This window comes from Podarcis erhardii, assembly GCF_964252035.2.
Source record: "Podarcis erhardii genome assembly, chromosome: Z".
NCBI lineage: Eukaryota > Metazoa > Chordata > Lepidosauria > Squamata > Lacertidae > Podarcis > Podarcis erhardii.
The window spans coordinates 34687361-34708967 of record NC_138504.1 but is presented as its reverse complement, the minus strand read 5'-3'; the positions used below and the strand labels follow the sequence as shown (position 1 = coordinate 34708967).

The following is a 21607-nucleotide window of genomic DNA, read 5'->3' as shown; positions in this document are numbered from 1 at the left end:
CAGAGGATTGAGCGGGTGCCTTCTGTTTTAATGCTTAAACACCTCTGAAAACTTTTCTATTCCTTTAGGCTTATGCAGGCAATGAAAAGAATACATATTTCCAGAATAGCTGATTCCTGATTTTAGAATGTTATATGTTTTTTATTGTATGGTTTTAGGTATGACTGTTGGGAAACTGCCAATTTTTAAATTTATGAATAGAGGTGTAGAAATATGTTTATAAATAAAAAGACATGACGAACTTAGGTTCATTAATATATGTGGGTATATGCTGAATAGGCCTTGGGTCATACCATACATTTAAATCACATTCTCCAATAACAATACTGGGAACTAGCTTGATAAGAGTGTTGGGAACAGTAGCACTGTCAAGGGTATGCAGTTTCCAGGATTCTTTGGGGTGAGGAACGTGCTTTAAATGTGTAGTGTGTGTACAGCCTTTCTGAGTAGATCCAATATGTTGGATTTGAGGTGGAACTTTTATTTCAAATTTCTAGGTGCCACTCTACATAGAGCTCTATCTGTGTGTAAATGTGTGCGTGTATGTAATATTTTCAAAGTGCCAACTTCAAATGGGAATCTCCTCACTCCTCCAAAAAATTTTTTATATTCTGTTTATGAACCACTTCCTTTAAAATACCATGAATCAATTTCACAGTAAAAAACCCAAAAAACTTCAACAAGGAAAAAACCACACCTCTGTATGTAAAAACAATTACAGTGGTACCTTGGGTTAAGAACTTAATTTGTTCTGGAGGTCCATTCTTAACCTGAAACTGTTCGGTACCACTTTAGCTAATGGGGCCTCCCACTGTTGCCACGCCGCCGCCACGCCATTTCTGTTCTCATCCTGAAGCAAAGTTCTTAACCCAAGGTACTATTTCTGGGTTAGCGGAGTCTGTAACCTGAAGCATCTGTAACCCAAGGTTTCTGAAACCTTTGTTTGCACAAGCAAGCAGGTACAAGCTGATGGGAGTGGTTCAGTTTCTTGTGAGTGGCAATAATAGTTTTGTAGCACACAGAGTGGTCCTCTATGTACCAGCTACCAAATAATAATACAGTCGTACCTTGGTTCTCGAACACCTTGGTACTCGCACGCTTTGGCTCCCGAATGCCGCAAACCCTGAAGGAAGTGTTCCGGTTTGCAAACGTTTTTCAGAAGCCAAACTTCTGACGCGGCTTCTTGTTGACTGCAGGAAGCTCCTGCAGCCAATCGGAAGCCGCACCTTGGTTTTTGAACGGTTTTGGGAGTTGAACGGACTCCCGGAACAGATTAAGTTCAAGAACCAAGGTACCACTGTAATTGAAGAAGAAATCACTACAAGTTGTTTGGGAGGTTTAAGCTAGATTTAAACTAGTTGGAACCTCTGTTGTCTTCTGTCTCTTACATCGTGGATGCAGGCTTATATTATGGATCATAGAATTGTACAGTTGGAAGGGTCTGCAAGGGCCATCTAGCCAACCCCCTGCAATTCAAGACTCTCGCAACTGATTGCTAATGGTATGGCAAGCGTGGTGTAGTGGTTAAGAGCAGTGGACTTGTTATCTGGTGAACTGGGTTCACGTCCCTGCTCCTCCACATGCAGCTGCTGGGTGACCTTGGGCTAGTCACACTTCTTTGAAGTCTCTCAGCCCCATTCACCTCACAGAGTGTTTGTTGTGGGAGAGGAAGGGAAGGAGAATGTTAGCCACTTTGAGACACCTTAGGGCAGTGATAAAGTGGGATATCAAATCCAAACTCCTCCTCCTCCTCCTCCAGGCGCCATCCACAGACAGCAACTAGAACTGACTGTCCAGTCTGAGAGATGCCAAACTGTCCTCTCTTTTATGGGCTTCTGTGCCCAGTTCCACAAATGGGCCAGCCCTGCAGGGATGCCCTGCCAAGGCTCCCCTTTCACCTAAACATCTGGATCAGAAAAGCCACTTCCACACCCAACCTTAACCCTGCCCAGAGGGTGGGTGAATTTGCCTTGGGTACCCTCTCAACTTCTGGCAGTGGAGCCAGGATGTGGGAGAGGAACAAAATAGGAAGGGGGAGTTCTGGGGTCCCTCTAGGAGGTTAGAAGGTGCTGTGGTTGTCACTAGAGGTGCCCTGGCTGGGTCCCACCCCCAATAACTGGCAGCTGACATGCACCCTGGGGAGGCCCTGGTTCAGAAAGTGGGTGTCGTAGTGGAGGTCAGAGGCTTGGGTAGTGGTAGCTATACCCCACCGTGCACCCATCTCCTTGAACCCATCTGAGCCAAGTATGGTCATGTTCTGTATTACAGTGGTACCTCAGGTTAAGAACTTAATTCATTCCAGAGGTCTGTTCTTAACCTGAAACTGTTCTTAACCTGAAGCACCACTTAACTAATGGGGCCTCCTGCTGCCGCCGCGCCGCCACCGCTCAATTTCTGTTCTCATCCTGAAGCAAAGTTCCTAACCCAAGGAAGTATTTCTGGGTTAGCGGAGTCTGTAACCTGAAGCGTCTGTAACCCGAAGCATCTGTAACCCGAGGTACCACTGTATTTTATTAATACCATTGCTTCAAGTCTGTCATGGCCTTTGGTTAGAACAATAAACTTACGATGAATATATGATTAAAAGCTATTCCATATATGAAAAACAAAACCACAAAACAATTTCAAAATCAGTACATATACAGACTGGCATAAGGATCTCGGCTTAAGTCTTGCTGAAAAGAAAGGATAATTCATTTTTAAGAACTTTTTGATACTTTGCAATATTTCCCTTGGCCATTTAATTAAACAACAAATTATTCATTCATGGAGCTGTGTGGCCATGGGCACAGCCAGAATTTTTTTTGGGGGGGGGGCAGGCTTTATGTTGGGGAGGGGCAGACCCAAGTTATTTGTGATGCAATTGGTTATTTTTATTTATTTACTTGATTTGGGGAATTGACCCCCCCAGCCTACGACAATGTGTGTGGGTTTTGTTACAACCCAACCCAAGCTATTGTCTACTCCGAAATAAAACCCACTACATTTGGGCAGGCCCGTTCCAAAGACAGCTGTGTGGATTAGTGTAGTGATTAGAGTCTCGGGCTAGCACATCGGAGACCAGGGTTCAAATCCTCCCACTCAGCAACATGAAAGTCATTGGATGTTGACCTTGAGCCACTTCCTCTCAGCCTAGCCTTCCTCAAGGGGCTGTGGCAATGATAAAATGGAGGGGAGGAGAAGAGCCACCACAGAGCTGGTTGGAGGAAAAGTGGGGTATAAACCATATATGTAGTAATGAAAATGAATGGTGGTCTGCAGTCTGGTCTCAGGCATATTTGCCTCCAGAGTAAGCTTACTTCGGATGTTTACTCCGAAGTAAATATGAAGAAGATCATAGGCATGCAACCCGGTGTGAAAAAAGAAAGATCCACGGCTAATTCAGTGTGGCTTAAGTCTGCAGAAGGGATCACAGCCTTAATAGCGCAAATATACCTACCCAAACCAGCCCATGGGGTGTTAAAAATCGCGGGAGAAGAAGGGTTAAAAAGCCTGCCTTGCTTCGCTCCTTCCCTTTTTAATGGGAAATGCAGCTGTTTCTCCTCCTATCTTTCTCTCTCCCCCCCCCACCCGTCTTCTAATTTCGATCCTGCTGGAGATAATGATGAGCCGCGGGGGTGGGGGGGGAGAGAGGAAGGGGTGCAATTAAATTGCACGGCGTTGCAACGCCTGAGCCCTCTCGGCGCCCCTTCTCCGACGCCCCCCACCCCCAAAGGAGGCACTCCCCTCTAGGGGTGAACTTTAAAAACGCGCGCGCACGCACGCACACGTGTCAATAATACTAATAATGACGGCGACCACAGCTGCAAGCAAAATAATAATAATGATAAATAAGAGACTACAATTGCCATGATAATATAAATAACAATAAATGACAGACGGCAATTCCCAGCAAATTGATATTAATTAGCAATAGGCTGCAATTGCCAGCAAAATGATAATATACACTTGCCAGCAAAATAATAATAACAGACTACAATTCCCAACACCGTAATAAAAGCAGAATCATAGAATAGATTACAATTGGCAGCAAAATAATAATAAACTACAATTATTATTAATAATAATAACTAGACTACAATTCCCATCATAATCAACATTAATAAAAGACTACAATTCCCAGCAAAATCACCCTCATCAATAAAAAACTACAATCCCCAGCGAGGGGGGTCTTTCTCCTCCGGGCTTGCCATAGCAAGCGAGCAGCAAGGCATGCTGGGAATTGCAGTTCTTTCGCCCCCACCCCTTTCCTCGCAACTGCCCGCGGGGAGTCTCTGCCCGTTCTCGGCGGCTCCCTTTTTACAACTGGAGCGTGGGGGGATCCGGCGGGAATGGGCAGGAGCCGCCGCGGGGGAGGAGGAAGACAGCCGGGCTGGGCTTTGCAGTTTGGGCCTTAGAGAAGCCTCCGCGTCTTCCGAAGACGCTTTTCAGAGCAATAAATGTGGGCTGTGAAAAAAGAAAGAAAAAAAGAAAGAAAGAAACCAAATTAATAAATCCCCCCTCTTTTTGTTTGGTTGGTTCTGCCCTTGGGCGATCAATGAGCCTCCGGGAGGCTGCCGTAACCGCCTGCCTGCCTGCCTTCGCCCACGGAAAAAACTGCAAGAGATCCAGCCAGGAGGAAGAAGCTTTGGAAAGAGATGCAAGGAGGGATCGGACTTTTGGATCTCTCCCCCCCCCACGCCCCACAGAGCAGCTGCTTTGCATGCAGAAGGTCCCCTAGTTAGTAGCGAGGATTCTGAAGTAGCTGGACCAGTGGTCTGACTTGGTAAAAAGCAGCCCCCTCTGTTCCTGGGAGGTGCTTTGTCTTAGTGGTAGAGCACCTGCTTTGCATGCAGAAGTTCCGAGGTCCAGCCCCCCTCGGGCATTCCAAGCAAGGCAGGCGAAAAACTTCCTGAAACTCTGGAGAGTTACTTCTGGTCAGTGCGACAGAACTGGGCTAAATGGAACAAGAGCCTAGCTCCGTGGAAGGTAGGGTACCAGCTCTGCATGCAGAAGGTTGCCGACTCAGTCCCTGGCATTGGGGCTTCTGTGTGCAAAGTAGATGCTCTACCACTGAGCTGCTGCCCATTCCCTAAAAATAAAGCAAGATTCTAGTCCTCATGGTTCCGAATGTTGAACACAGGAAGCTGCCTTCCCCTGCATCTTCCTCAGTACCACATGCACTCATTGGCTCTCTAGGGCTTGAAAGTCTTTCCCAGCTCTGCTTGGAGATGCCCTTGGGGATCGAACCTGGGAACCTCTGTGTGCAAAGCCAATGGCCTGCTGCTGAGCTGCAACCTTACCCTGATCAAAGAGCAAGGCCTGCTTGTTTTATCCTCCACGCTCCTTCTTCTTTACCTGGAAGAGCCTTAGAGGTGTGCCCAGAGCACCCCCTATTATTACTCCAAAAGCAGGCCCATCCCACGCAGTGTGTGCCCCTGCCGGCATGCAGAGGCCCTAGTTGGCTGCTCAGTTTCAGCTCTCTTGCATCCGGGGATGAAAGCACTCCAGGAACTAAGAACGAAAGCCAATCCTACACTGTTTTTAAGCAGACGGCCATCTGTCAGGGGTTCTTTAGCTGTGATTCCTGCTTTGTAGGGGGTTGGACTAGATGCCTCTTGGGGTCCCTTCCCGCTCTACAATTCTATGATTATATGAAATACATTTCCTCCCAGGGAAGTGCGTGTATTCAACCTCTGTGCGGCCATGATGCTTTTAAAAGCATATTGCAAGCTGGCTCTTGCTTGGGAATAAGAGGAATCCTGCTGGATCAAGCCAATGGCCCTTCTTGTCCAGCATCCTGTTCTCACTGTGGCCAACCAGATGTCTATTATGAGAAGCCTGCAAGCAGGAGCTGCTGGAGCGAGTTGCTTGATCGGAGCTGGCCTTGCAGTGACTTGGCCCACCCTTGTTGACATGTGGCCCTCAGAAGGCTGACAAAAGTCCGCAGTCCATGAGTTATCAAAACTTTGGAAGATTCATTTTTGCATACCTGAAGCTGGAAGGAAACCATAGGATTTTAGAGTTCAAAGGTACCTCAAGGCCATTGAGTCCAGCCCCCTGCAATGCAAGAATCACAACTAAAGAATCCCGGATAGATGGCCATCCAACTTAAAACCTCCAAGGAAGGAATCTCCACCACCTTCTAAGGGAGTCCGTTCCCCCGTTGAACAGCTCTTGCCGTTCAGAAAGTTCTTGCTAAAGCTTAGTTGGAATCTCCTTTCCTTGTCATTTGAATCCCTTGGTTTGGTTCCTACCCTCCAGAACAGCAGAAAACGAGCCTGCACCTTCTTCCGAGGGAGTCCGTTCCATTGTCAAACAGCTTATAATTGGGGAGACAGGATGAGATTTTTATTTTGACATCCCTCTCCCAAAGGGCTACCTGGCAGTACCCAGTCGCTGCCTTTTTCAAAGATGTGGGCTAGAACCTCTGACACAGATCACTATTACAAAACAAAATGTTGGTAGACTTTGCAAGGGATTCTAGCAGGAGTTCATGGAGTGGACCAGGATATGTGTCTGTGTGGGTTACCAGCTGAAAGCAACTGGAGATGTGTGCCCTGGAGGCAAGGGGTTTAGTAGTAATAAGAATAAAAATAAAGTTCCTGTACAGATACATATTTTTTTGAATGCCCCCAAATTAAAAGAATGGCAGCTCCAATTCTCTCCCCCAGCCCCGCAAAGGATTTCACCTCATTGCCCAAGTATAGCTGAAATGAAACAACTGATTTTGAAAGGGTGCTTGCCAATTATGTATAGTCTTAGGCACCACAAATGTAGAGTGGGTCCAGAAATCTACAGTGGTTCTGTTTGCTTGTTGGGCATTAATTTCCCTTAAGTATTTAGACAAACAAAATTAGAGCTTCATTGCCAGTAGGAAGAGTTGCAACCTTAATCAATCTAGCATTCCCTCTGCTTCACAATATTATTTTCTTAAATAAGTGACTTCACTTGCTTTATTTATTCATTCCTGATTTTTTATTTTTCTGATGTCTGATTTTTCTGATTTTTTGATTTCAAAATTCAAAAAAATCATAAAATCAAAAACACACATACAAAAACAAATAAAAACCAAAAAGCAAACTAAACAAATAAAACAAAAACCATTGAATGGTTTTTTTTCCTGATTTTTGATTTTTTGATTTTTCCGATTTCTGATTTCTGTGATTTGTGACTTTTTTATTTCAAAAATCAAGAAATCAAAAAATCAGAAACACATACAAATAGCAAATAAAAAACAAAAGCAAACAAAAAAGCAAACTAACCAAGTAAAACAAAAAAAATTCACCTGCATTTTTTTAAAGATAGGAATAAAATGTTTCCAAGTATATGTGTCATAAAATGAGCTAGCCTTTTCTTTTTTATCTAGTTGTTTACAAAATTGAAAGTAGGCATTTTGTTGGTCAATTTGTTCAGACGTGATTGTGTCTGAATGTCCAGTCTATGTAATAATATAAGCTGCATAAATCAGTATAATTTCTCCATCCCTTTTATTTCAAGAGTTGTCAGTCTTAAAAGATGAATGAATGCTCATTCATTCTTTCATCTCTTAGCATTGGAAATTTTTGACTTTGTACCACCCCAGTGCAACTGGAATGTTTGTGGAGGAAACTTTTGAGTCTCAAAAGTTCAGATATATGTTTTTTTAATCAGCTAAATAAATTGGGGGTGGGGGTAACTGAGACAAGTAGCAAGGGAACTAGTGACAAAGATTTTTTTTTAAAAAATTAAAAATTAAAAGCATAACATTGAATCTGGAATAGAAACATCTTTAGACCTTGCTTTTGGAGGCAGTAATGTTCGAAAGCACGCCAAAAAGTGCAAGTAGATAAATAGGTACCGCTCCGGCGGGAAGGTAAACAGTGTTTCCGTGCGCTGCTCTGGTTCGCCAGAATCGGCTTAGTCATGCTGGCCGCATGACCCGGAAGCTGTACGCCGGCTCCCTCGGCCAATAAAGTGAGATGAGCGGCACAACCCCAGAGTCGGCCACGACTGGACCTAATAGTCAGGGGTCCCTTTACCTTTACCTTTTAATGTTTGTGAATACCAGTTGCTGGCAACCACAGGAGGGGAGGGGAACTCTTGTGCTTGTGGGCTTCCCATTTTGGCACCTGGTTGGCCACAGTGAGAACAGGAGGCTGGACTAGATGGGCCTCCTTTGTCCTGACCCAGCAGGGCTCTTCTTAGGTTCTTGTTTTCAAAACAGGCTCTTTCATTAACAGAAAAGCTGTGTTTTCCTTCCCATGCCCTCAATTTTATAAGGAAGTTAGAGCAACAAAAAGTGAGAGCTGCAACAAAATTTTGCAGTGTGGAGTGTTATTCAGGTGTTCAGGTCAGCTAGCCACCCTCTCCCAGGACACTCCATTGCATTGTTGTTACCCCCACCCTTTGTCAGTCAGCATTCTGTGGCCACTGAGCATGGATTATTGTTGTTGTTTTTGGTCCCCTTAGTTATACAGCATAAGATAATTTGGTTTCCTCATAGTCTGCTAATAAATATCTTCATTTTATCTTTTCTTGGCTCCATTTCTCTTCCATAGCTATCAGTGCTCAACCCCTGAGTTTGGGCAATTGTGAATGAAGTCAGTTCACTTTCAGATGTGAACAGATCTGAATTCTGCACCCATTCCTATTTGATCATAGAATAAATTTTGTTGCTGCTGCTGAAATGAACCCTGTAATGTAGCTTATCATATGATTTCCGCCCCTGGTTTCCTGGATTCTGGTCTCGCGCTCTCACAAAAAACCAACAACACACACCCTTCTGACAACCTTTCCTGCTGTGTAATACAGTGTGATGATTTGCTCCAGGAGTCTCAGCTGGGTGTAAACATGGACGACACCCCAAAAGGAGCTCTTCAAATATCTGATTGCTCCTGACAGGAACTCCACCTCCCCACCCCCCAGCTCTTGCACATGCTCTGAATCCTATTAGAACCCACATCACTTCCATTTTGCTCTGGATTTTCCCAATAGTGAGCTGTTGATAAAGAGCCCAGGAATAGAGAACACTAGCAGGTAAGTCAGGAGTGAACTTTTAATCTGTGAACTGCTTTGTATCGGTCATGATTGTTTTATGGGAATATGCAATTAAACTCCCTAAACTCCTTAAATATACTAAGAGGAGCTGCCTTCCATTGTTCAAGTATGTGTGTGCACTTGTGAAGAGATCCATTACTTGGAGCACAGAAGGCAGATTGAGAGTATGTGGGTAAAAATCATAGGGGAGAAACAGCAGTCACCTTACTGTGGGTGTCTGCTAAAGACCACCAAGCCAGACTGAAGACTTGGGTGATGCTTTCTGATGCTTTCCTAGAGCAGATTACTAAACCTTCAAAAAGGAGAGCTACAGTAGAGATGGGCGACTTCAACTGCCGCGGTATCTGCTGGGACTAAGGTCCAACAAATTCCTCCAATCCCTTGCTGAAAATTTCATTTCCCGGAAGGGGATAATCGTATCTTGGACCTAGTCCTCAGCAAGGGGAAGAACTGATTGACTGAACTGGGAAACTTGGGAGGACGTGATTGTGAGTTCCTGGGTTTCATGATTACAGAGGCAAGGGAAAACTGAGTAGTCAAACATGCACATTTGACTTTAAGAAGGCTGATTTCAAAAAGCTTAAGGAGCTACTGGGTGAGATTCCAATGTTAGAATTTATTTTTTTTAAAGGAGTTCAAGATGGTTGCTAGTTTCTTAAGGGGATGGTCTGCTCAAGACATGGGCCAAGCACTTCCACCCAATTTTCCAAATTATACCAACAACACAGAGCTACAATGTAGCATCACTTACTCTCTGTAGCACCTATTCTTGCATGTGTGGCCATGCCTAGGAACTCCCTCCATATTGATATTGTACTGTTGATTTGTTCAGGCAAGTCTAGCCAGATGTGTAATTCCATTGTGCACATTGGTTTTTAAAAATATATTGAATTTATCTGTATTTTCATAATTTTATTGTGCCTGTTGTTTTTAAATTCTGCTTTTTGCTGTATTTAAATGAGCATTTTATACCATTTCACGTAGAGATTTTAAACAGTATATAAAGCTATACAAATAAAAAATTTAATTACAGTGGTGCCCCGCAAGACGAACGCCTCGCAAGACGGAAAACCCGCTAGACGAAAGGGTTTTCCGTTTTGGAGGCGCTTCTCAAAACGAATTTCCCTATGGGCTTGCTTCGCAAGACGAAAATGTCTTGCGAGTTCCTGCGGGTTCCCCCCCTTTCCCCCCTTTCCTAAGCCGCTAAGCCGCTTATCAGCTGATCCGCTGATAAGCCGCTTAACAGCTGATCGCTAAAAGCCGCTAAACGCTAATAGCGCTAATCCGCTAAGCTGTCAATGGGCTTGCTTCGCAAGACGAAAAAACCGCTATACGAAGAGCCTCATGGAATGGATTAATTTCGTCTTGCGAGGCACCACTGTAAATAATTTGTGAGCAATGGAAATAATAAGAACATAAGAGCCCTGCTGGATCAGGCCTGTGGCCCATCTAGTTCAACCTCCTATTTTCATAGTGGCCAACAAAACTTTTCTCCCTCTCTTATAACACTAGAACTCATGGACAGCCAATGAAGCTGAGTGTTGGAAGATTCAGGACAGAGGGGGGTGGGAAGTCATTTTTCACGCAATGCAGAGTTAAACTGTGCAACCCACTCCCTCAGAGGGCAGTAATAGCCTACAACTTGGACGGTTTTAAAAGAGTATTGGAAAAATTCATGGAGAAAAAGGCTATTTATGGCTACTAGCCATGATGGCTATTCTCTTCCCATAGTGGAGAGAGGCAGTAATGCTTCTGGATAGCATTGCTAGAAAAAGCAGGAGTAGAGAGGGCTCTTGTGCTTGGATCCTGCTTGAGGGTTGACCACTGTGAGAATAGGATGCTGGACTCAGTGTTGGATTTATGTATAAGCTAAACAAGCTATAGCTTAGGGCCCCGCTCTCTCCCCCCCCCCAATTTACTACTTCTTAATTGTATTTCAGTTCAACAATTACTTTGATAAAATACATATTTTGTTATGCTAACTGCCTCTCATCTCAAGACGGGGCTCCACCCATTTACTGACTAGCACATTCTTTGGATGTTAATATTCTGGTTTAATATCCCAGACCATTACTAGGCTTTGTTCTCCTAAGGACCAACAAGCTATCACCAGGCTTGCCTAGCTGTATCTTTTGGGCTTCAGAATTTGGCACAGTTTAACTTTCCAAACCTTGATTAATTCTATTTTTATTGAATCCAGGGATTCATGGTGTATGGCACCCTACAAACACATAACAGTGGTTTTCAAAGTAACGGGGGGAAATGGAATCAATCTTTTTTCTTTTCTTTTTATGCACCCTGGTTCATGGAACCTTCCAAACCAGAAGTGGTTTTATGCCATGTGAAAGATCACTTAAGATGTGAAACTTGGAAGGTGTGGAAGACGGAATAAAGTGTTGTTTGAAACATCCTAAGAAAATGTCAAAACATACGAAGAGTGGAATGTGCATGTTTTCAATTATTTCCCCCAACAATTATGACCTTAAAGCTAAAAGGACTAAAAAATAAGGACTATGTAAAATAATTAACTTGAAGATGAACTGGAAATTGTTCAGAGCTCCTCCACAAAACAAACTTAATTCATGTCCCAGTCACTCTGCAATTACTGGAATTGGTTTTAGGTATCATTCAGAGATTTTCAAACTAATTTGGTGAACTTTGTTAAACTGATCTACAGTTCATTCCATGCACTGCTGTGTCCTACTTTACAAGGCTGCTGTGTAAATTCCAAAGGAAATCTAGCAGAATATGATATGAACTATCTGAATAAATGGGAGGCTCGCTGCATGGGATCATGGCTGCTTCTGGAAAGGAAATAGCAAACATTTCATTTCTGAGAGCACAGACTCCTGGGCCTTTGAGCATCCACAGTGCTGGTCAGCATGCTGGCCCCTTGCAGGAGACACGTACCTGATTTCTGTGGATCCCATGGCGTGAACCAAGTCAGTTCCTCTGAAACTACCTTTTTAGAGTTTCCTATAAGCCACCAGCCACTTATCCAGAAGGATAGATTTATGATTGGGGCTTCAGTGGGGGGTTGTGAGGTGGGGAGGGGAAGAATGTGTGGAATAAAAGGTGCTGTGATCCTTTTGAATGACACCTTACAATCGTGACCCATGTGCCGCTGGGGACTTGAGTGCTGCCTGTGCGAAATACACCTTTGCAAGACTAAAAATTCTGGTGTGTGTGTGTTTTAAGTATTAATATATATGGGGGTGTTGACTGGGGAGGACATTGCGGTCATCCGTGGCACTGTCCCCCCTTAGGCTGAAAAAGTCCCCGGCAATAGCCTTTTTTCACTTGCCTGCAGCTGATGGGTGAATGTCCCAGTGACCACTGGAGGTCACTTTTTCAATAATATAGTTCAATCCAACTTTATTTGAGCGAATATCTTTTCATGCCGTAGTGTCTCTCATAAGCCGCCAGGCACAGGGAGAGAAAGAGAGGGAGAGAAAGGGGGAGAGGGGGAGAGAAGCAGCAGCAGGAAGATGAACAAATAATAGCAGAGGAAAGGAGGAATGGACTCTTAGCCAAACCAGAATAAATGGCGAAATACGGTATGTTGCTTATGGGAGAGGAAAGATAAAGGTTTGGAAAAATTGTTGCATCAGACCTGACTCATGCGATGTTCTCTGCAAACGTTCCTAAAGTATTGCACCTTATGCTAAATAGGCTATGTTGAAAGTCTCCAGGTGGACCAGGGGCCCTGATTGCTGCGTTTCTTGTCATTGCAGGGATCACACAACAGGGGAGAGCTGCTCTTCGAAAACTGTGTGCCAGGCCAAGGAAGGCTAAAGTGATGTTGAAGAATGGCCAATTTTGCTACAAGAAATAAATACAAGTATTAAAAATGTTAGTTTTAGATAAGTGCCTAGTTGTGTCTCTGCATCGCTAACCTCAGCCCTGCCATGTTGGAATCCCTTGCAGACGACCGCAGTGCCTGGGGAGAGGCAGTCAAGCTGTGTATCCATAGCAGTGGCCAGATGAGAAATGACTGCTGAGAGGAGTGCAGAGAGAAGAAATGCCATGGTGTATCTGCATATGCACAGCCGGACAAATTCATCTGCCCCAGCTGCAGCAAAACATGTCTCTCCCATATTGGCCTACAACCACAGTGGGTGCTGCAACCTTCCAACAGCTTGACCTCACCCCCAAAGGCACACTCCTTCATTGTCTCCCGAGACACATAGATGCCAACAGCCGAATTGTGTCTCTGCATGAGTAACAGCTCTGGGTTTATATACCCTCTCAATCCACAACTCTACTGCTGCTGGAGTGTTCAGTTCTGAGAGCGACAGGATTGCTTATTGCCAGAGGAAGCTGAAATGCATCTCTGCATGAGGTGATGTTGCTTATGCGTTTCCCATCTTCCAGTCAGTTTCTGTTGGGGAGGGCAGGTAGTTGTGTTGTGGGCCTCTGTACCAGGTGCCATTGGATCACACAGGCACTCCCAGTACAAAGATGCAGCATAAATACCCAGGGGAGGCTTCCAAGTTGTGTCTTTGCATGAGTCTCTGCTCTGGGCTTGTCCTCTTCCTAGACAGCTTCTGCCAAGGATGGACAATCTGCCATATATCAGCATCATATATCCTCAGATCTTTCAATCACTCCCAGTTATGGCTGATGGCAGATTCAGAGGAGGCTGCCTGAGGAATCTCAGTGACTGCTTTTGGGCTTGCTGCCTCCTCACCAGGAGGCATGCCCAGATTAAGATGCCACCACACTAAAGGTCCAGTACCTATATTGACACTAAACTGGGAGGGGTAGCTAATGCTGCAGAAGACAGAATCAGGATTCAAGATGCCCTTAACAGATTGGAGAACTGGGCCCAAACTAATGGAATGAATTTCAAAAGGGAGAAATGTATAGTTCTACGCTTTCCAGGAATAACCAGCAGCATAAATATAAGATGGGGGGCACCTGACTTGCAAATAGTACATGTGAAAAGGATCTAGTGGTCTTAGTAGACCACAAGCTTAACATGAGTCAACAATGTGGTACAGCAGTAAAAAACACACCAACTAATGGGATTCTAGGCTTCATCAACAGATGTATAGTGTGCATATGAAAGGTTAGTAATAGTAATGTTCTATTCTGCCTTGGTCAGGCCACACCTGTGGGCACCACACCAGTTCTGGGCACCACAATTTAAGAAAGATATTGACAAGCTGCAGCCAAGGTGATAAAGGGTGTGGAAACCAAGCCTTATGAGGATCAGTTGAGGGAGTTGGGTAAATTTAGGGTGGCAAAGAGGAGATTGAGAGGTGATATGATATCCATTTTCAAATATCTAAAGGGTTGTCACATGGAAGATGGAGCATGCTTGCTTTCTCCTGCTCTGGAGGGTGGGACCAATGCCTTCAAGTTACGAGAAAGGAGATCTTAGCTAAACATCAGGAATAACTTTGTGATGGTAAGAGCTGTTAGACAGTGGAATGGACTCCATTGGGAGGTGGTGGACTCTCCTTCCATTGAGGTTTATAACCAGAGGTTGGATGGTCATCTGTCATGGATGCTTTAGTTGAGATTCCTGCATTTCAGGGAGTTGGACTAGATGATCCTCAGGGTCCCTTCCAACTCTACTATTCTATTTTATAATTCTATGATATTGTGCAGAACTGACGAAGGGCTGCATCGTTATGTGTGTGTGCACATTCTGAGTTTCCCTATTCCTGGTCTCAGAGGACCACCAGGAGAGGAGCCTGTTCCTTTAAGGAGAATGAGTAGAACCCCATTCAGGGCATGTTGAACACTTTCTAACTGGGAAGGCCAACCAGCTACCAAGAGTGCCCTCACCATGTCTGAATTGACTGGTAGTTTATTGTCTACCACCCACTCCATGACCAAGCCCAGGTAATCATAAAGACTCTCTTTCCAGTGCATCCTGGCTTTGAAAGATGGGTTTGAATTAGCTGTGCTAATTGATCAGTTTGGAACATCCATGAGACACTGTCATAAACCTTTCCACTCATCATAGCATGTCTGCTGCTGCATAATCACCCCCCAAAAAACACACACACCTGAAACCCTCTCCCCCATATCTGCTGACACAGAGGTATGAGGAGCAGGAAGCGAATGGCTTGGCATTTAGACTCAGAGTGGGGTGATTCATTATCCCAGTTGGGTTTAGAGCCCACTCAACACAGTAAGGAAGGGAACAGCCACACAAAAAAGCTGGACCTTATTAATGTTTCCCAAAATGCCTCCTGTGGTTTCTAGCAACTGGTATTCAGAAGCATTACTGCCTCTGACGGAGGAAGCAGAGTATAGACATGACCCAGTCCTCTTTTAAATCCATTGAGTTTGGTGGTCATTCTGTAGGAGTGAGTTCCATAGTTTAACTCTCTACTGTGTGAAGGACTTTCTTTTCTCCGTCCTGCATCTCCAACATTCAGCTTCATTGGGTGTTCATGACTTCTAGCGTTAAGAGAGAAGGGGGAGGGGTTCTTTGCCCAGTCTCTCCATGGCAGGCTTCATTTTATAAACTTGTAGAGCATCACCTCTTGCACCTCTTTTCTCTAAACTAAAAATCATGGTGGATGTGGAGCTTCTGAAAATAGACACAATCCATTGTGCTTTTCACATCATGTGCATCGTGATGTCCAGGCATGATGCATTAATCTAACCCCATGGCAAGGGGCAGCAAGTTAAGTAGCAGCACAGCATGGAAGAATAGGCTGTTAGAACTATCTTGTTTAGTTTGCTTACAGAGCTTTCCCGTTTCTACCGCCCTCACAATGAATAGCCTACACTGTTCAGTAAGTTTAATAAGCTTTACTTACAAAATCCACAGTTCTGACTCAAGGGTTATTCCATGCAGCAGCAAAGAGAACACAGGTATCTTCCTCATAACTTTTATGTGAAGAACATCCAGATTTCACATTACAAATGTTTACAGCTAGATTCTTCTCATGCAACAGAAAACTGCTTCCTTTATATTTATGTTCCTCTTATTTTGACTTGGTTGCTTAAATGAAGGGGATTTTGCTGGTTTATATATATGTGTCTCTCTTTGTTACATATGAAACACACGTCTTTTGGATGAAGCCTTGGCTGTCCTCTAAGACTGGGACACATAGTTTGATTCAGTGAGTTTTCCATTCCTGGCTGGAGAGATTTCTCTTCTCTTCACACACTCCTCTCTCAAGTGCACAATCACAGCAGTTAGCGTTAACCTTGGTTTGTCAACCATGAGAGTGACCAAAAGTTTCAAATTTTCTTCCTAGTGACCCCAAAGAAATAGCAAACTTTCAGTTAATCATCCAGTTTGAAATCTGAAAGTTCTAGCTTCTCAATAATGGCTAGGAACTCTATCACTTGATTGTTACAGGCCTTCTTGGATTCAAGCTTTAATTTAAATAAATCTTTCCTCCGTGCTCAATGAGAACATTACTTGTAAATCCAAAAGCCTTTTGTAAATTCTCAGTTATCTGAGCAGCTGTATCACATCTGTTAGTGTGAACCATATGAGTATCTGAAATACTATCCAGAATACATTACTAGACAGTACTAGATCATTCTGCTGTTGCCATCTTCTATGGGTTTTGCTTCTAAAATTCCTCTCAATCTCATTCTGGCTTCCAAACACTTTTTCCATGGAATGAAACTGCTCTGAGTGAAACTAGGCAGTCCAGGAGTTCGTTCAGCTATGGAATTCTGGCTATTCATTTTAAAAATGAAAAATGGGGGAGGGGGGATCCCCCAAAGAACAAAAATGATGGCAGGAAAAAGTGTCAAAAATAAAACAAATAAAGCACCAAAAATCTCCACAAGAAAATAAAGCTCTTTTGCCTAGTTGCTGTCTAGTTGCATTAGAAGGGGTAGAGGAAAGAGTGGGGAGTTATGGTAATCCTCTCAAAACAGAACAAAGCAAGGCATCTTGTGGCTACCAGGAAACAAACAAACAAACAAACAAACAAACAAACAAACAAACAAAACTCAATTCAAAAATTACTTAGAAAGTAAAATAACAATTTCTGCAAAATATTTTTACATTCTGGGATCTATTCGTTTCCTGGGCCCATAAACTTCTGGGGCGGGGTGTGTGAGGAGAGATCTGTATGACCCTTGTGTGTCTCCTTTGCTTGGCACTCAATCCCTGAATTCAGATGGGTCACTTTGCTTCTCAGGTCCTTCAAATCCCTGCTCAAAACAGCCACATTTTCCACATGACACCACCAAGTCAATATGGAGATTTCTGAGCTAGATGGGCCAATGGCCTGACTTAGTATAAGGCTTCTCAGTGCTTTTTTGGGGGGTGGGGGGTGTACGCGGGGGTACGCATACCCCTAAATATTTTGTGCATCTAAGTTTGGCCTCATTGTGGGGCAGTATTTCAATATGAGTAGGAAAATGAGAGTACCCCTAAACATTTTTTTAAAGAAATAAAGCAGTGAGGCTTCTTCCTGTGTTACTATTTAATCCATACCTTTTTTCAGACCCAAGAGGACTAGAATCTTGCTATATTTTTAGGGGGGATGGGCCATACTTTGAGCACACGCTCCCCAAATGCAGAAAGTCCTAGGTTCCATCCCTGGCTCCCCTGGGTAAAGCCAAGGCAAAGACTCAAACCACAGAGAGCTGATGCCAGTCAGTGTTGGTGATATATTGGGCCAGTTGGATCAGTGGTCCAACTCCATATATGGGCAGCCTTCTCTGTTCTGCTTTGGAAGGCACAGGGTGTTGTGTAAGAATCCCGGCCATTACCCCAGGATAAAAAAGGAAGGGGGCTTGTGGTTTTTTCTCCCAGTTTTGGGTCGCAGTTGTTTCTCGGTCTGCTGCATCCATGTGGGACCAGTTTCTGGGGTGAAGTGGAGGGAAACTTCCTCCTCTGGTGACTAGGGGGCTGCTGCAGTGCAGGTAGCCTTCCTCACCCCCCAGGCAAGAAACAAGCTATCTCAGCACAACCCTCCCCTTCCCCACAGCCACCAAGAGGAAGAGACCTTCCAGATGGTGCAGCTGCATCGAGGCTGACCACAATCAGAGCAATGACGACAGGCAACTATTACTTTGCTCCGGATAGAGAGAGATAGCACATTCAAGTATTTGACCATTGCTGCAGAAGTTCACGGTCATGCTGCCTCAACCAGAATCCAGTATAAAGATGGGCGGTTGATTTCCATTTCATCCAATTTCTCGCTTTTCCAGTCTCAAGTTTGGTCTGCCACAGTTCTGCATTGATTTGCATTTTTTTAAAAATCTGTACAAAAATTCATTGGCATTGTAGGGCACCTGGACAACTGCAGTGCATTCCTCATAGGGCTGCCCTTGGAGTTGACTCTGAAACTTTAACTGGCCCATGAGGTGCTAGCTAAAAATGTTATTACCCAGCCCTGTGGATTTTACTTTTAGCAGGAGTTGGATCTGTTTTTAAATACATTTGTCGTGCATTTTATACTGTTTTATTCTTGTTCTTAATATTCATTTATTGGTAAGTCACTGTGGGTTTTGTTTTTGTTGGGAAACAGCAGCAAATAAATATAGTAAAAATAAGCTAACAATGGACATAACTGAGTTGTAGCCATTCATTTCCATGAGTTTGCTTTGAGCAGGTCTAGCACTGGAGATAACCTATAGGAAGATCCCTTGTACTGATTCAGACCACTGCCCCATCTAGCTCAGTACTGTCTACATGGACTGGCAGTGGCTGTCTAGGGTTTCAGGCAGAAATTTTTCTCAGCCCTATCTGGAGACGTGGTGAAAGAATTGGGGACCTTCTGTGTGCAAGGCAAATATACTGCAAGTGGCCCATAAAAACAAAGTAAGATTCTAGTCCTCATTTGTTGTTGTTTAGTCGTGCCCAACTCTTTGTGACCCTAAAGGTAAAGGTCAAGGGACCCCTGACCATTAGGTCTAGTCGTGGCCGACTCTGGGGTTGCGGTGCTCATCTCGCTTTATTGGCCAAGGGAGCCGGCGTACAGCTTCCGAGTCATGTGGCCAGCATGACTAAGCCGCTTCTGGCGAACCAGAGCAGCGCACAGAAACGCTGTTTACCTTCCCGCTGGAGTGGTACCTATTTATCTACTTGCACTTTGACGTGCTTTCAAACTGCTAGGTTGGCAGGAGCTGGGACTGAACAACGGGAGCTCACCCCGTTGCGGGGATTCAAACCGCCAACCTTCTGATCAGCAAGTCCTAGGCTCTGTGGTTTAACCCCCAGTGCCACCCACGTCCCTGATGTGACCCTAGTTCAGAATAAAAGACTGAATTAAACAGAAACACAGGGATCTACCTTCTACTGGTTCAGACCACTGATCCATTTAGCTCTCTGACATTTCAGGCAGGATTTCCCCTCACAATAATGTCTAGCCATTATTGGGGATTGAACCTGGGACCTTCTGCATGCAAAGCTGATAGTCTACTACTGAGCTACAGCCATTTCCCTAAGATCATTCCCTGTATTTTTACATTTTAGTTTAGGTATGAAGAAAGCAAGAGAGAGAGAGAGAGAGAGGTGTCTGCTTCCTCTGAAACTGGCCTGTATACAGACCCACGTCCCACCCCAGGACTTGCGAGCAAGCTACTAAAAAGTATTGGCAGGGGAAAAGCTTCTTGTGTGTGGTCAAGGCAGCAGCTGTGACACCCCACCCCCCAAGCCCTGGGGGAAGTTTGTCAGGAGGAGCAAATATTTGAAGATCTGTTTTTATCCTCCATGCAGGCTGTTTGGGACATCAGCTGCCTGCCCATCTCCTTCTGGAGCGGCAACACAGCGGCTCCTGGCTGTTTGGTAGAAAACAGCTTGGTTTGGTTGTCATCATAGCAAGGGGAGTGGTGCTGGTGTTCAGCCAAGGGAGGGTTCTGTTCGCTCCTGGTTTGAGGGATGAGGCTCACTCACAGGAAAGGAAATATCTCTGGATCACTAGAAACCCATCTCAGCCTTTACCTGTTTTCTAAAGCAGGGTCCGGGATATCTACTTCTGCCTTGAAAATCTTGTTTTTAAATGTTTATTGTATTTCCATCCCACTTTTTTATCGAAGGAGCTCAAGGCGGTATTAATGGTTCTCCCCCACAATTAATCATCACAGCAATCGTGTGAGTTAGGTTAGGCTGAGACTGGCCCAAGCTCACACCATTAGCTTCATGGCCAAGCGGGGGATTTGAACCCTAGTCTCCCATGTCCTAGTCATGCACTCATACCACTACACCACAAGTTGAGCTGGGTCCCCTTTGTATGCCAAGTGTTTTGGCCTGGCTTGATGTGGTGTAGTGGTGAGAGCAGCAGAGCAGGACCAGGGAGAGACCCGTTTCAAATCCCTGCTCGGCTATGAAGCTCTCCCTAGGAGGTGACCTTGGGCCAGTCACTGCCTCTCAGCCTAACCTACCTCACAGGGTTGTTCTGGGGATTAAATGAGGATGGGGCGCAAACCATGTGTATCATCTATAAATGCAATAATTAAATAAATGTGTCCTTGAACTCTGATCATGCCTCTTCCTAGTTTGATGGAGAGGGCCACAAGAGCAAGTGCAAAAAAATAGTTTGCAGTGCAAAGGTGAAACTTATATCCATTGTTCTGCCTGCTTTTGCCTCTGGCCCCACCCACTACTATCATGTGGCCCCTGGATTGTGGTTGAGAATGGAATATGGCCCTTGGGCAGTGCTGTCTTTAGCATATGTGCCGCCGGGGTGCAAAGATCTGCCCAGAGCCCCCCAATTTAGTTTAGCCCCCCAATTAACTTTTATTATGCTTATGTCAGACACCACACTTACGCATAATATTTTGATGTAAGAGTTAATTTTGTGTGCACGGCGCTGTTGTGAATGACAAGTGCCATAGTTGAGTCTGACAAGCGCCGCCATTGTGAATGACAAGCGCCGCTGCTGGGACGGTGAGTCTTTGGTAAATGAGCACACAAAGTCAAAAGTTCTTTAGTGAAACAGTAGGTATACATTTTGGTAATACCTAGGTATATATGTATTTTGTTTTTCTAGCTTGATCAAAATTATTTATTATTTCATAACAGGTAGATAGTTAAAAGATTAGGCGGCTTCAGCGGTGGGCACCTGGCACCACCAGAATTTGGTGCCCAGGTGCCCCGCAACCCTTGAACCCCCGGGTAAAGACGGCCCTGCCCTTGGGGCAAGAAAGATTTAGAAAATGAAGAATGTTAACTTGTACACGCTCATGATACAACAATTCCATTCAATCATTAAAATATGTATGCATAATTAAAATAGACTATGAAACAACCTCATTAAAATCCCACAGCAATTAAAGCAGGATATTTAGGTGGAGAGATCCAGGGAATACCTGTGTAAAGAGGTGCATCATCAAAAGCCCCATATTTCAGGTAACATGCTCCATAGTTGTTTAGGGCTTTGGGCTAAGGTCTTCCCAATGGGGCATCTCGTTGACCACTGGGATAACAGGGTGCTGGACTTGATGGGCCTTTGGTCCATCCCAACAGGGTTCTCCATATGGAGGTCTACTGTGACAGTAGAACCTCCATACCCAAGGGGAGTCTACCTCTGAATACCAGATGGTGGTAAACAGGGGTGGCAAGTCCCATTTTGCCACCTGAGGCAAAACAGGAAGGTACAGCCTCTCCTCCATCAAAGCCTTGCTTATTGGGGTTGTGCAGCTGTGTTGG

General features: G+C 44.5%; 1 long non-coding RNA gene across 1 annotated transcript; it reads left to right on the top strand.

The window, feature by feature from the left end:
• Window positions 1-4027: 4027 nt before the first annotated feature.
• Window positions 4028-12885, top strand: LOC309333625. Its single transcript, XR_014152610.1, has 2 exons — window positions 4028-4441; window positions 12753-12885. It is a non-coding gene; the product is annotated as an uncharacterized lncRNA (long non-coding RNA).
• The last annotated feature ends 8722 nt before the right edge of the window (window positions 12886-21607 follow it).